The following is a 15,466-nucleotide window of genomic DNA, read 5'->3' as shown; positions in this document are numbered from 1 at the left end:
CAGCAGCAATTTCAACTGATTTTGCTTTTCTTTCCAGTCTTATGTTGGAATTGTTTGTCTGCATCTGCTTGAGTCCCACATTTGATCAATTAAATGAGCACTGATAAAGGATTTTCCAGATTCTAATTCTGTATTGCTGAGCATAGCAGTGTTGACATATTTATTTGCAAAGGCCATTTGAAGATTTTAATTCATTTGAGTTAATAATAATCCAAACACAGCATTTTCTTTTTCATTTGGTCTGTGCAGGGAGAATAAGAAATTCTTGAGGCTACTGGGAATTGTGCATTTTCATACAGAAGAACAAAATGGCTGGGAACATCGAAAAGATCCTGTTACATATCCAGGAAACAGTTGTACCTGAATATAATTTTACAAAACAGCAGTTGCAGAATGAACTGTTCTGTGGTAAGGTTTGCAATTGCTCACCATAAATATTGTAAATGTCTATAAAGCTAAAAAGGAGAAAATGCCAGTACAAAATGTATGACAGGCACTTATTGTTAGGGTTGATTCCTCAGTGATTATATTGCTGTTGTTCGGTAAACTGTGGGATTTGTAGGTATAATTTTTAATATTATTTGTTGTGAGTTTGAGTTTATGGTTTTTGAGTTAGTAACTGGCAGATTTTCTGTGTGCCTGAAGTCAGTAATTAACTTGTCAGCATTTCTGCAGTCTGAAATGAATGGTGAATTATTTTAAAAACAGTTTTTAAGATCTGGCTCAGTGAATGGGTGTGTGCAGTGCTAATGGATTTTTGTTTATTTATATTGTTTTGCAACCTCAGCCTGGTAAATAACGGTGTCTGAAGACTTGCTGGAGTGTGCTGGAGATTGGTCTTTTTAACTGTAATGAGAACATCTATAGCTAAGGGAAGAAAGCTTTTAATTTCAGTTTTGACTTTGTGTGGGGTGGTGTTGTGAAGTCCTTGGAATGAGATAGCAGTGTAGAAAAGAGTTCTTGAGAAGGGAAGGAAAGTGGTTCACTCTAGAGTTGGTCTTAAAGCACGTGTTAGGATAAAACACTGAAGAGATTACTTAAAGAAGCATGCATTTAAGCAGTTGTGATAGTTCCAGGTAGGAGCTGGAAGCTATCAGCTGTTCCAGCTTAAAAGTTACAAATGACTTAAACCTATTGAGTTGTTAGATACAGAAACGTTGGTATGAGTATTATTTGGGTAGCACTTTGGATTCAGAATGAGAGGTGTGATTTGGATATTGTACAAAAGCTATATGCTTTTTCTATTCAAAAAAGTAAGTTTGAAATTAATGAGAGCATGCTTTGCTATGTATTTTACAATCTTTAAATTTGTATCATATGTAGATAGTTTGGATTATTTGATTTTTATCTTCATTTCTTTTGGTAACAGATTTCTGTTTTATCGGTGAAGTAAGATCTGTAGCATTGTTGCTGCATTTCAGTGAAAGATCACTTCGTTAAAACCAAAGCAAAATAAAATATGTTCTGTCAAGCCAGGTTTCTATCTGGGATTGACCTTGCCTGGTAATAATATCACCTGGGATCATAACACTGTTCAGAATAGGATGGAAACATTATTCATCCTGATTCTGGCTAACAAAGTGCAACAAATCAGAAACCTACAGGGATATACATTTCTACAGGGGATATGTTACATGTTGAGAAGCTATTGCCACAATTAAGTTCAATCTTAAAATCGAGAAATCAATGTTAGGGAATTAGAATGGCATTGTGGCTCAGTGATTAGCACTGCTGCCTCACAGCATCAGGGACCTGAGTTTGATTCCACCCTCAGATTACTGTCTGTTTGGAGTTTGCACATTCTCCCCTTGTTGCGTGGGTTTCCTCTGGGTGGTTCGGTTTCCTCCCACAGTCCAGAGGTGTGCAGGATTGGCCATACTAAATTGCCCATAGTGTCCAGGGTAGCACAGGCTGCGTGGAATTGCCATGGAATATTCAGGGGCAGGGGGATGGAGTGGCAGGGTGGGTCTGAATGGGATGGTGTTTGGAGGGACAGTGTGGATCTGATGGGCCAAAGAGCCTGCTTCCACAGAAAAGTGATTCTATGATCAAAAATACTGATAGATGGAAAATACAACAACAACTGTACATCGGGAATAAGAAATGTTTAAACAAGAGCTGAGAAGGATGCAAATTAAATGTACTCAAGTTAGGGAAAAGGGAAATTCATCAAAGGCAGGAATTCCATGTATGTGTCAGGAATCTAAATCAAATTTCACTTTTTAGTTTAACTGAATGGGTCATTACAGTGGATAATGCAGGTCAGGACACAAAGTAAATTGTCAGGTCATTTTAAATTTTGCTGTTTTATCTTTAATGTCTGTCAGAACATGCAGACTTCAATAGAGTTAGGGTTGGAGTCTCAATCTAATATCTCATGAAGCGTGGTATCCCTGAGAATGAAGCATTTCTCAATATTACCCTTAAGTGTGAACCTAAATGATGTACTGGAGTCCTAGCCAAGTTTAGATCTACAGTGTCCTATTCAAAGATGCAAGAGAAACAAATGAGCACATTAGTATGTAAGGCAGAAAATTACTGCCTAGTTTAAAACCTTCAATTAAAGATTGATTAAATTACTCGCTGGGTAGAAAATTATTGATGGTTTATCCTGACTAGACTAATGGTGAAATACCAGAGACACTAACAATAATTCCTTTCATGCATATATGCTCATCAAGGCATCTCTGTTTCATTTGAGTTTAAGATGTATTTTGTTATTTTACATTTTGCTTTTGCGTACAATGCGAACATAAGGACATAGGAAAAGGAGTTGCAATAAGTCATAAGGTCTCTGGAGCCAGCTCCACCATTCAGTAAGATCATTGCTGAACTTCTGCATCCCAGCTAACACTTATCGCTTGATCCCTTAGCGACCAAAAACATGTTGCTCTCAAACTCAAATATAAGTATTGACTCCACATTCATATCTTTATGGATAGAGAATTTCAAAGATTCAAAACGTCTGAATCACAAATTCCTTTTCAATTTCAATCCTAAATGGCCAACCCCTTATCAGAGACATGGTGCCTACTTTTTGACACTTCAGCCACTTGAAACAGCTTCGTGACAACTATTCGATGAAGCCCTCTCAAACTCTCAAATGTTTCAATAACTTGTCATATTTTTAAATTCCAGTGAATAAAGCTCCATTTTATTCAATCTCTACACATGGAGAAGTGGTCTATTGAATTTATATTCTGAAGTTTCCTAAGGTAAGAAAATTCTTATTTAAGCTTAGAGACCAAGGCTGCAAACTTCACCTCCACCACCCAACTATGAAGGCAAAATGAAGCTTGGTTGATTGTTTAATTTCACAACACTGGCTAACACTTTAGTTTATTGGTATCTTCCTGCCCTGACTATTACCCTACAAGTAGCAGATACCTACTTAAGATGAACAAAAACCCAATTAAGGGCAGCTATTTTTTAATAACTCTGTAGACCACCCTTCTTGTGGACGTGGCCATTTCTTTTAATTCAGAAGTTTTTAAAGTTGCTGAGGTGGCATCTTGAGATGAAGACTCCCTCCCTCTCCCCCACTTGCAAGTTCACCCCCTGCTAGTAGACGTCCTGTTGACCCACCAGTTTTGAGGCCCTTAATAGGCTGTCAGACCATTGAGAACCAACCACTGCCAGGTGACAGCACCCCTGATGCACTGAGGTCAAGATCCAAATTTGACCCCAATGTCAGGGTGCTGACCTCACATCCTGCCCCAAGACTGTAAATGGTGTGGTCACAGCAAAGCCGTATATAAATACAGCAGGGGGAGATGTTATACAGCAAAATGAATTGTCATGCTGGCCATCTGTAGTGCAAACAGGGTGATCCAAGTATAAGTCTGTGTCTTAGCCCACAAAAACTAATATAACAGTACTGATGACAAGTTCTCTCCATATGCTGCTTTCTAACAGCAATATGTGAAAAGCTCTCAGTTATTTGTCTAATTTTTAAGATATAATAACAAAGAGCCACATATTATTGCCTCTAGATGGACCAATAATTTTCATTTTATACACGTTTTTCTATTTTCATACCTTAGCTCGGTTTATGATCATCACTGCAATGGTCTACCTCTCCCATTGTTCATGATCTCAATCTGGAAGAGATAGATGTTTTTTCACATAGCTGCCCAGTTCTGAAGGAGGGTCTAGATTAGAGTGGTGCTGGAAAAGATATATTCCAGCATAAGGAACTTGCAGCAATAATGGGAATTTTATATTCCTTACACCCGAGAGTTGCCAGGTGATTATACTGTAGGATTGAGCTGGGCAGAGGTTAATAGAATACTCCAAGTGAATGACAGGTCCATTCACTGTAACAATTCTTACATAATGTGACACACATTGTGTCCTACTTGGAAAGATAGTTTAAAAAAAATCCATCCAGAAATAGACTGGAGAAAATGAAAAGAAGCAAGTGAACGGAAATGATGCAAATCTTAAGAGAAACAAAATACGTACATTTAAAGGTGAGGCAGACTGGTTATTTAGCTTGGAAAGTGATCAGAAAATTTAAGGGTAGAATTATAAACTATGCAAGTGTCAACAAATATATGAAATTTTTGCCTGAACAATGAAAGGTTGAAAATGGAATGCAGTGTTTGAATTCGTAGATTCAAAATGGATTGATGCTTGTCAAATTCTTTCAAGTAACTTTTCAAACACCATGAAGGCCCTGCCTTCTCAACCTCTCCCCTCGCCTGAGGCGTGGTGTCCCTAAGGTTAAACTGTTACCAGTCATCTTCCTTTCATGAGAGAGCAGCCCTATGACTCTCTGTGACCAAAGCAACTTTACCTTTTCCTTTACTTTCAAGTTCAGATGCTGCCAGAGCTGTTGAGTCTTTCCATCATTTTCGGTTCCAAATTTTCAGCATCTGTTGGGACTCCAAAAATTTTAAGATTATGGATTGAATGGTTTACCAAATGATTAAATTTGTTGGATTCATTCAAGTTTTAGCAAGAGTACCTTGCAGTGGGAAGACCTGACTGATATCATCCATTTTAGACTGGGAAAGGAGTGGGCTTGTTGGATCTAATGCTTTTATCTCAGTTCCAGCATTTTGCGCATGATCACACACTTGGGTTAATTCAGCTTTATACTCCTGTTAGTACTTGGCTTCGTCTATGTGTTGCTTTGACAGTTGATGACATTATCTGAGTGAATGGTTGTTTTATAAAGTGCAGCAAACCATCTCTCCATCTATATTTAGTGCATCAAAGCAGCTTAAACAAGGCGACTAAATATTACACAAACCTACAAGGGACCTATTTGAAGATGGGTAGTTTTGAATCAAGGTGATCCCTTCCAGTGCCAATACAGTGAACATATTTATTCATTCAGGCGCCATGAGGTTGTGGAGCTGCCAATGAATATTCCTGTCAGCGCAGCCTGTAAAAACATTCCAGAGATTGACTTTGCCTGCTTTCATGATATGATTAAGTCAATCTTCAATGTCACAGCTTTCAGTTCACAGTTAACTTGCCTTTATAGTTTTAATAATAAAGACTCTGCCTCCAAAATCAAAAGTGAGGGAGGAAAAGGCAAATGTAAGATTTAAAGGTTAATTATTGATCAGGTTCAGGTTAGAAAAATAGGTGGATTATTTTGGGGGTTAAAAGTAGCAGGAATTTTTACTTAACAAAGTAAGGAGAGAAAGTGGCAGATGTACAAGAGGTTCCAAAATACATAAATATAATATATTTAGTTTTAATGTTTCAGTTCTGTTGATTTAATATGTTGATTAATCTACCTCTGTCACTGGAGTGACATATTGCTGTAATAGGGCATACTTCATTCACCATGATATACCTGAATATTAACATGGGCAGGTTTCGTAAGCAGGAGGGTGGGATGAGGTAGGCTAAGACAGAACATTCAGATTTACCCTCATATTGTGGAGTTTACCAAAGCAGTATCCATTATTCCTAAAAGGTTCCTTACCTTTAAGTCAGCTGAGCCTGAAGGTGTCCACATATGCCCCAGAAGCAGATGGATCTGGTGGAGAGGGAGGGATCTGATCACTAACTCCATAGAGACAGGGGTTTAAGGTCATCCAACTGGGAGGTGGGGGTGAGGAGCAAGGGGTGGATTGTACAAAAGCAAAAATTCAGAAGGAGCACTTCTGAAGGGACCAGATGTCCTGAGCAGTGATTGGTTCTTGATTTCTGCACAAAATAGCTCGATGTCAGGATGAGAACTCAGAAGAGGGGAAGATGGACTAGCTAGCTGCCTGCTCAGATGAGGAACAAGGGAAGTCTGGCAGAGATGCTGAGGGAGCCAACATTGATGATGAGAATACTGAAGAAACCAGGGCAGTAGTGAGAGGATGCTGATAAGGCAGAGAGAATCTGATAGTGGCTAGATTTGATAGTGAGTGACATTACATTAACATATGGGAGCAATCAGAACTGTAATACAATTATTCCTTCCCTCCAGAGGCTGCTTGATTTATACCTTTGAAATATTCAGATAGTTTGCCGTTAATTTTAAGTTAATTTGTTCTCTGGCCACCAATTACTGCCCCTCCCCCCCACCCCCGACCCCGTTCAGTTCCTGGCCAATAGATCACTATGGAGTGATGGGGGATTATATGGGATCTGTGCTAATAAAACTCAAACCTCAGTTTACAAGGGGCATTAATCTATTACTGAGATGTAGAGGGGCTAAACCTTGCTAATTTGCCTCCTAAAGGGCAGCAGCAAATGACAGCCTCAGTTCTCTTTGCATTGCTCCACATGGTGTACATGTGAGCATCTACAGTGGTCAGTGTACCTCAATGTAGTCTGAATAGAATAAAAAATAGTCAGAAACCTTAACAATCTGAAAGAGACCACAGCACTGTCACACAAAGTGCTATATCTGTGTCCAGTGTCAGGTAGTACAAATGGTTGACACCCATGCAATCAAAGTGACTTGAATGTGGTTTAATCTTTATTTCTTATTTCTACATCATGGCGCTACCTCAGTAACCACGGCTGGTTGATGGCCTTTGCCGGCTTGTCTTCAATGACTTTGTTGGGCTGAGACCTAGAGGTCTGCCCTGATGGAAACATTTGGTTGTCTGGTAGAGGTGGTGTAGCAGGCCACCTCTTTCAGTGTCCTGAGAGGGCAATCCATGGGTACCTGGCTGTAGCCCCTCTTCCCTGTTGGTGTGCACTAATACCTCCCTCATCCCTGGAGGGGAGTGGGACACCTAATGTCCTCAGCCTCTTCGCACCTAGTGAAAGTGGAAGAATACATTCCTGGCTCAAGTGATAGAGTGAAGAACCCTGTGTATAGTTGGCAAGTACTGACTGTTCTGTTGGACCAGCTAGCCCATGGAGGCACCATGATCTCATGTACCTGAGCTATAACATGGAACTTAAACAGGCCCTTCTGATCTTTGCTCTGGTCTAGTCATGCTCTCTGGGACACTTGTTAGACATTCCTCTGATGGTCTATGCATCTCCCTTAGCTATTCATCTGTACTTGGCTCAGCAGGGGCCTATTCTTTACCAGGTACTTTGAGTATCAAAGACCTCGGCTGTTGCTTCCTCCTCTAGCTACAGGCCCATGGTAGGATGTGCTCACCAGAATTGGTGCTCACCAGTTCGATCAACTCTACATGGATGACCGTCCGAGGTGAGTGTCTCTGTGCTGATGGGGATGGGGAGGAAGGCCTTGACAGGGTCTCACTGAAACTCATGATTATCTCTCAGTTTGAGAGGCTGTTTAAGATGTGTCTGATGGAATTGAGCTTTCCTCTTTTTTTATCCTGGTTTAGGAGGGTGCACATATAAGCATAGACATGAGTTGATGTTGTGAGTCTCCATCATTGAAAAATGTTGCATTAAGATGCTGGCATTTGATATGCAGCTGGGTCTGGCTGTGTAGAGACGTTGTCACCCAATGGCTGGTGATATCTAATCTACCATTCACCTTAGTCTGGTTCCCTTGTTCTCTGGCCAGCTCAGCAGCCTCCTTCTTGAAGAGAGACGGGAGCCTATGTCAGGCATCCTGCCCCATTGTGTCTGTGCATGTTCAAATGCTCCTGGATCAGGAGAGAAGCATTAAAAGACATCATCATGAGTACAAGAGCACCATGTCTGTATTGATAAATACAGATAGAAGTGTCAACCCCCAGAGATATGATTGTCTGTGTGTGATACTAGTGGTACACAGGAAGTCAGGGGTTAACATGTTCTGGTTGGAAAATGGTTCACTGTTATCAAAGAAGTGGAATTGATAAAAACCAATAAATCATTATAAGATGCGACTGAGACACATGTGAGAGATTCATCCCAAACCCATCTTTGTAATTATGCCCTTGCCCCAAGCAAACCTTTGGTGAAAAGCTGTTGAATGTGTATCTTTCAAATAGAAATTGCTGGAAAATTTAGCAGGTCTGGCAGCATCTGTGGGAAGAAAGCAGAGTTAACATTTCAAGTCTGGTGACTTTTTATCAGAACTGATAACAGCTAGGAAAAGGTCGTAATTATGTTGAAAACGAGGTGGGGGCGTGTACCGTGGTGGAGGAGGCAGTGGTTTGGGAGGAGGTGAATGGCTAGATGGAGACAGAGTCCAGAGAGAGAGATATGAAAGGGGTGGGCAGACAAGGGGATTATTGATAGTAGGCCAGGACTTGAGAGAAGTCGACTAAGTGATAACGAGAGCTGAGAGTAGGAGAGAATGTGTAGGCTGTGCTGAAAGCAACCAATCTAATGTGATGGTGGAGCTGAGAGTGGGTGAGAATGGGTTGGCTCTGCTAAAAGCAACCTACTTAATGACATGATCAGGGTATGTGAGGGGGTGGATAACAAAGGTAAAAGGACATAATCAGACTCTAAACTGATTAGACATGAGTCCTAGAGGCTGCAGGGTTCCCAAGTGAAAGACCATAAGATATAGGAGCAGAATTAAGCCATTTGGCCCATCGAATCTGCATTGCCATTCAATATGGCTGGTCTGTTTCTCAACTCCATTCTCCTAACTTCCTCCCATTTTCCTTACTCATTGAGAAACTTAAAATGCTGCTTTTTGAGCTTGCATTGAGCTTCACTGGAGCGCTGCAGCAGACCTGAGACCGAAATGCTGGCCAGGGAACACTGTGATGTGTTGAAGTAGCAAGCAACTGGAAGCCTGGGGTCATTTTTACGAACAGAACATTGGTGTTCTGCAAAGTGGTCACCCAGTCTGCAATTCATCTCCCTAGTGTGGATGAGACCAGTGAAAACAACAGACTAGATTGAATGAAGTGCAGGTAAATCGTTGCTTCCTCATGAAGGCGCGTCTTGGGCCTTGTACAGTGAGGAGGGAGGAAGTAAAGAGGCAGGATTACACCTTCTGTGATTGCAGGGGAAGGTGCTGTAGGGGTGTGGGGAGGTGTTGGGAGTGAACCCAAAGGGAATGGGTTCATCTCCAACTACTGGCTCACCTCTTCATCCACTCCTGCCTTCAGCAGGACTACCGCATTTTCCGAGCTGCTATCAGTTCTGATAAAGAGTTACAGGGATGAGGACAACACTGGATAGACCAGCATTTATTGCCCAGAGGGCGGTAAAGAGTCAACCACGTTGCTGTGGGTCTGGAGTCACATGTAGGCCAGACCAGGTAAGGATGGCAGTTTCCTTCTCTGAAGGACATTAGTGAACCAGGTGGGTTTTCCCAACAATCGGCAATGGATTCACGATCATCGTTAGATTCTTAATTCCAGATTTCTGTTGAATTCAAATTCCACCCTCTGCTATGGCGGGATTTGAACATGGGTCCCCAGAACATGCCCTGGGTCTCTGGATTAACAGTCTAACGATAGTACCACCAGGCCATTGTCTATCCATGAAGCATTAACTCTGCTTTGTCTCCACCGAAGCAGCCAGACCTGTTGTGTTTTTCTAGCAATCAGTCTTATAGCTTCAGATTTCCAGCATCCTTTGTTTTGTTTTAGGTGTGTGCTCTCTTGGTTGTGAAGAAAGGTCAGTGAGCTGATTTTACATGAGCAGTGTTGTGTTGTAGCTCCTTTTATATTTGACTTGTGAATCCTGGAAGAGGCGTGAGAGACAGTATCACTGTGGTGCCACATTGGTAGCTGCTATGAAGTGACAGATATTAATTGCTCAAAACATCTGATGGCAGTGTGTCACAGCCAAACTTGTACATGATGATCCTCTGCAGTAGACAGCAGTAGAGTACAGCACAGCTTGCATTTTCCAATGGTACTGGAGCCAGTTTTTGAGCTACTCATGGTTATTGATTTCCACACCTTCCTCATTCAGACTGGCCTCATGTTGCCATCCCTGGGGAAAGGAGCTTCCATTCCCTCCTCGATATCCGTCAGGAAGAGTCTCTCGAAAGGAGGCAACGTCGGCTTAGTCACTGACATCTCCAGAGAGGGTAGATTGATGAGCAGAGTTTAGTGATTCTTCTGGGTTGCAGTAAGTAAATTGTTGTCTCGTCACCTTGATGCCCAGAAGTTGGAGCCCATCAGGTGGCGGAACCTCCTTCCTGCCAACCCATACATTTGGCATTTTACTGGAGCATGCACATGCAATGAGGTCAGAAGATCACAATCCAATCCCAAATGGAGGTACCTCTTGCTTTTAGGTCTGTCTTCACACATAATCTTAAAAAATAAGTTCTTTCCTAAAGGGCGCCCAATCCCCCATCTCAAGGAACTTTGTATAAGGGTTGGGTCAGTACTACTGGTAGAGGTAGGGAGGGCTGAAGGAAATATTTCAGTTCTTCTTGACCCATTGGCAATTCAGTAAATACATGCAGCTTCTTCCTGAATCTCATATCCTTGCCTGATGACAGAGAAACCTAGTTGGCCTCTGTAAAACCCACAGAGTGGGTCTGTTCAGAGGCTGCCAACCTCATGACAATATTTAAACCTATCTCCCAGAACCAGATTGGCCACAAGCCCTTTGCCTCACCTCTGTTCATCTTGAAAGTGGCTGTGTTGGAGATGTTTAAAATATTATCACCTGACTTGACCCGAAAGCCACCCATTTTTGCATGTTTCAGGTCACTCCACAGCGTTGTAAACTGATAATTTGCAAAAGTCATGTGGTCCATTTTGATGAGCTCGATTGTCAATCTAAAAATTAATTGTGATCATTTTAGCAAATCCATTGTCCAGCCTTCTTGTTCAGAGGACTGATGAATTTCAAATACTCGGGTTGCATGCCAAGTACCTGACTGTTTTGAGCTCAGTTTCTCAATCAGTTCCTGTGAGAATGTTTGCACACAGTTGTGAAATCCATCCCTCACACAAATCTTGGCACAGAACCATTTCAGAAAATCAAATAGTGTGCTTTGTTTTATGCAAAGGAATAATGGCTTTTTGAATATGTCAGATGGTTTTATTTTTGTTAAACGTGCGTAAATTTTTAAAAATACAAAGCACATGTAAGTAAAACTGCCTGTCCTCTGAACCATAACTCATTCATTAGATTTAAATTACTTTAGCATTGAGTGGAGAGTTTCTAAAAGTACCAGGAATTGCCTGTTTTATGTAAATGTCCTGTGTTCTGAGTGTAGGGAAAGAGAGGTCCCATGTTAGTTTCAGTCCAAGTCTTTTCATAGAAACTTTCTATCAGAAATGTGCTTTGATGAATACAATCTGTTCTTGATTTTTTTAATAGATTAATGTTAGACTCCGGACGTTGAGTATAATAATAATAAAGGGATGTGCAAAACATCGGTTAGGCCTGCCAAACACACTGCTGTGTGTAATCTAAGGTATCTACTTTATATGTGATATTGAACCCATTGAAAGGTTACACCTTAAATTTATAGAGTCATAGAGATGTAAAGCATGGAAACAGACTCTTCAGTCCAACTTGTCCATGCCTAATTAGATATCCTAAATTAATCTAGTCCCATTTACCAGCACTTAGCCGAGAGCCCTCTAATTCCTTCATATTCATGTACCCACCCAGTTGCCTTTAAAATGTTATAATTGTACCAGCCTCATCACTTCCTTTGGCAGCTCATTCCATACACACACCACCCTCTGCATGAAAAATTGCCCCTTAGGTCCCTTTTAAATCTCTCCCCTCTCACCTTAAACCCATGCCCTCTAGTTTTGATCTCCCCTACCCTGGAAAGAGACCTTGCCTATTCACCCTATCCATGCCCCTCATGATTTTATAAACATCCATAAAGTCACCCCTCAGCCTCTGATGCTACAGGGGAAATAGCCCCAGCTTATTCAGCCTCTTCCTATAACTCAAATCCTCCAACCCTGGCAATATCCTTGTAAATCTTTTCTGAACCCTTTCAAGTTTAGCAGCGTCTTTCCTATGGCAGGGAGACCAGAATTGAATGCAGTATTCCAAGGATAATCTAACCAATTGTCCGAAACAGCTATAACATGACATTCCAACTCTTATACTCAATGCATTGACAAATAAAATGAAGTGTACCAAATGCCTTCTTCGTTATTGTGTCTACCTCTGATTCCATTTTCAAGAAACGATGAACCTGCACCCTAGGTCTCTTTGTTTGGCAACATTCTCAGGACCTGACCATTAAGTGTATAAGTCCTGCCCTGATTTACCTTACCAAAATGTATCACTTCACATTTATCTAAATTAAACTCTACCTGCTGCCCCTCGGCCTATCAGCCCATCTGAAAAAGGTTCTGTTGTTGTCTGAGTTAATCATCCTGGCTCTCCACTGCACACCAGTTTTGGTGTCATCTGCAAATTTACTAATCATTCCTCCTTTATTCACATCCAAATCATTTATATAAAGGAGAAAATGTAGTGGACCCAACACTGATCCTTCCAACACGCTGCTGGTCACAAACCTCAAATCCGAAAACCAACCCTCCACCCCAATCCTCTGCCTCCTACCTTCAAGCCAATTTTATATCCAAATGGAAAGCTCTCCCTGGATTCCATGAGATCTGATCTTGATGACCAGTATACTATGAGGAACCTTGTTGAACGCCTTGCTAAAGTCTATATAGACAATGTCCACTGCTCTGAATTTGTCAATTTTCTTTGTCAATTCTCCAAAAAACTCAATCAAGTTAGTGAGACACGATTTCCCATGCACAAAGCCATGTTGATTATCCCTAATCAGTCCTTGCCTTTCCAAATACATATAAACCCTGTCAGTCAGAATTCACTCCAACAACTTAACCACTACTAACATCAGGTCAATAGTTCCCTGGCTTTTCTTTACAGCCTTTCTGTAATAATAGCACCACATTAGCCAACCTCCAGGCTTCTGGTGTCTCACCCATGGCTGTCTCAACAAATATCTCAACAAAGGGCCCTGTAATTATGGTCCGGCTTTCCACAAAGATCTGGGATATACCTGGTCAGGTTCAAGATACTTATCCAGCTTTATGTATTTTAAGACATTCAACACCTCTTCCTCTATAGTATAGGTACATTTCAAGATATTGTTTAAATTTCTCCAAGTTCTCTAGCTTCCATATCCTTCTCCACAGTAAATACTGATACAAAATACTTGGTTAGTATCTCTCCCCCATCACCATTGTTTCCACACATAGCTGGCCTTGTTGATCTTTACTCCTATACTCCTACTGCCTTTATACTCCGCTAGGGATTCACTCAATCCCAGCTGTCTATATTTGACATATGCCTCCTTCTATTTCTTGACCAGAGCCTCAATTTCTCCAATCATCCAGCATTGGCCTACCAACCTTGCCCTTCATACTAACAGGAACATACTGTCTCTGGACTCTCATTATAGAGTCATAGAATCATAGAGATGTACAGCACGGAAACAGGCCCTTTGGTCCAACTTGTCCACGTCGACCAGATATCCCAACCCAATCTAGTCCCACCTGCCAGCACCCGGCCCATACCCCTCCAAATCCTTTCTATTCATATACCCATCCAGATGCCTTTTAAATGTTGCAATTGTACTAGCCTCCACCACTTCATCTGGCAGTTCATTCCATACACGTACCACCCTCTGAGTGAAAAAGTTGCCCCTTAGGTCTCTTTTATATCTTTCCCCTCTCACCCTAAACCTATGCCCTCTAGTTCTGCACTCCCCAACTCCAGGGAAAAAGACTTTGTCTATTTATCATATCTGTGCCCCTCATGATTTTATAAACCTCTATAAGGCCACCCTTAAGACTCCGATGCTCCAGGGAAAACAGCCCCAGCCTGTTCAACCTCTCCCTATGGATCAAATCCTCCAACCCTGGCACCATCCTTGTAAAGTTTTTATGAAACCTTTCAAGTTTCACAACATCTTTCCAATAGGAAGGAAACTAGAATTGCACGCAATATTCCAACAGTGGCCTAACCAATGTCCTGTACAGCCGCAACATGACCTCCCAACACCTGTACTCAACACTCTGACCAATAAAGGAAAGCATACCAAACGCCTTCTTCACTATCCTATCTACCTGCGACTCCACTTTCAAGAAGCTATGAACTTGCACTCCAAGGTCTCTTTGTTCATCAACACTCCCTAGGGACCTGACCATTAGGTGTAGAAGTTCAGCTAAGATTTGCTTTCCCAAAATCCAGCACCTCACATTTATCTAAATTAAACTCCGTCTGCCATGTCTCAGACTATTGGCCCATCTGAGCAAGATCCTGTTGTAATCTGAGGTAACCCTCTTTGCTGTCCACTACATCTCCAATTTTGGTGTCATCAGCAAACTTACTAACTATACCTCTTATGCTCACATCCAAATCATTTATATAAATGATGAAATGTAATGGACGCAGCGCTGATCCTTGTGGCACTCCACTGGTCAGAGGTCTTCAGTCTGAAAAACAACCCTCCACCACCACTCTCTCTTCTACCTTGGAGCCAGTTCTGTATCCAAATGGCTAGTTCTCCCTGTATTCCATGAGATCTAACCTTCCTCGCCAGTATCCCATGGGGAACCATGTCGAACACCTTACTGAAGTCCATATGGATCACATCTACTGTTCTGCCATCATCAATCCTCTTTGGTTTATAGTATGGAAACAGGCCGTTCAGCCCAACTGCCCATTTTTCACAACTAAATTAGCCCGAGATTAGAGCCATCACTGGCATTGATACAGTGGACCTAAATAGTCCTCCTGGACTGAAATATCCATTATTGTGTTAGTTCCACTCACTTGTGCCATTTTTAAAAATTGAAGCAAAAACATTCAACTTTGCCAATGGAGAAAAGGAGTTCATTCATTGTCATAACAAGGGAAGCAAATGGAAGAGATAACAGCAGTGTCAGAATGGAATATATGTAAGACTTTTAATGTCATTTTTGATTATAATAGTTTCCACATGAAATTCAAGTTCACCCATCCATGCATCCATATGGAACAAAATAGAACAATCCTAATGGGGTCAAAGTGAAATAGTTTCTCTGAGGAGAAAAAGAAAACTCTTCAGTCTCTGAAATAACATCTGAAATATTGTAAAACAGCCTGTGAAATGAGAAATATCAATTGTCATGAGCATTACAATGATAAATTGACATTGAAAATTATGTTACATAAG

General features: G+C 41.3%; 1 long non-coding RNA gene across 3 annotated transcripts in view; it reads left to right on the top strand.

Moving 5' to 3' along the window:
• The window catches only part of LOC122564799 (uncharacterized), a 73,535-nt gene that overhangs the window by 42,744 nt on the left and 15,325 nt on the right, over positions 1-15,466 (top strand). For 2 of the 3 annotated variants that reach the window (XR_015760730.1, XR_015760728.1), the window contains exon 3: positions 250-408. The exons of the other annotated variant lie outside the window; for it this stretch is intronic. This is a non-coding gene — a long non-coding RNA (uncharacterized LOC122564799). The remainder of the gene's footprint in view (positions 1-249; positions 409-15,466) is intronic. 3 annotated transcript variants of the gene reach the window in all.

This window comes from Chiloscyllium plagiosum, unplaced genomic scaffold (genome assembly GCF_037043375.1).
Source record: "Chiloscyllium plagiosum isolate Xiang-an unplaced genomic scaffold, Cpla_swu_hap1 HiC_scaffold_21, whole genome shotgun sequence".
NCBI classification, from domain to species: domain Eukaryota; kingdom Metazoa; phylum Chordata; class Chondrichthyes; order Orectolobiformes; family Hemiscylliidae; genus Chiloscyllium; species Chiloscyllium plagiosum.
This window is presented reverse-complemented; position numbering and strand designations above follow the sequence as displayed.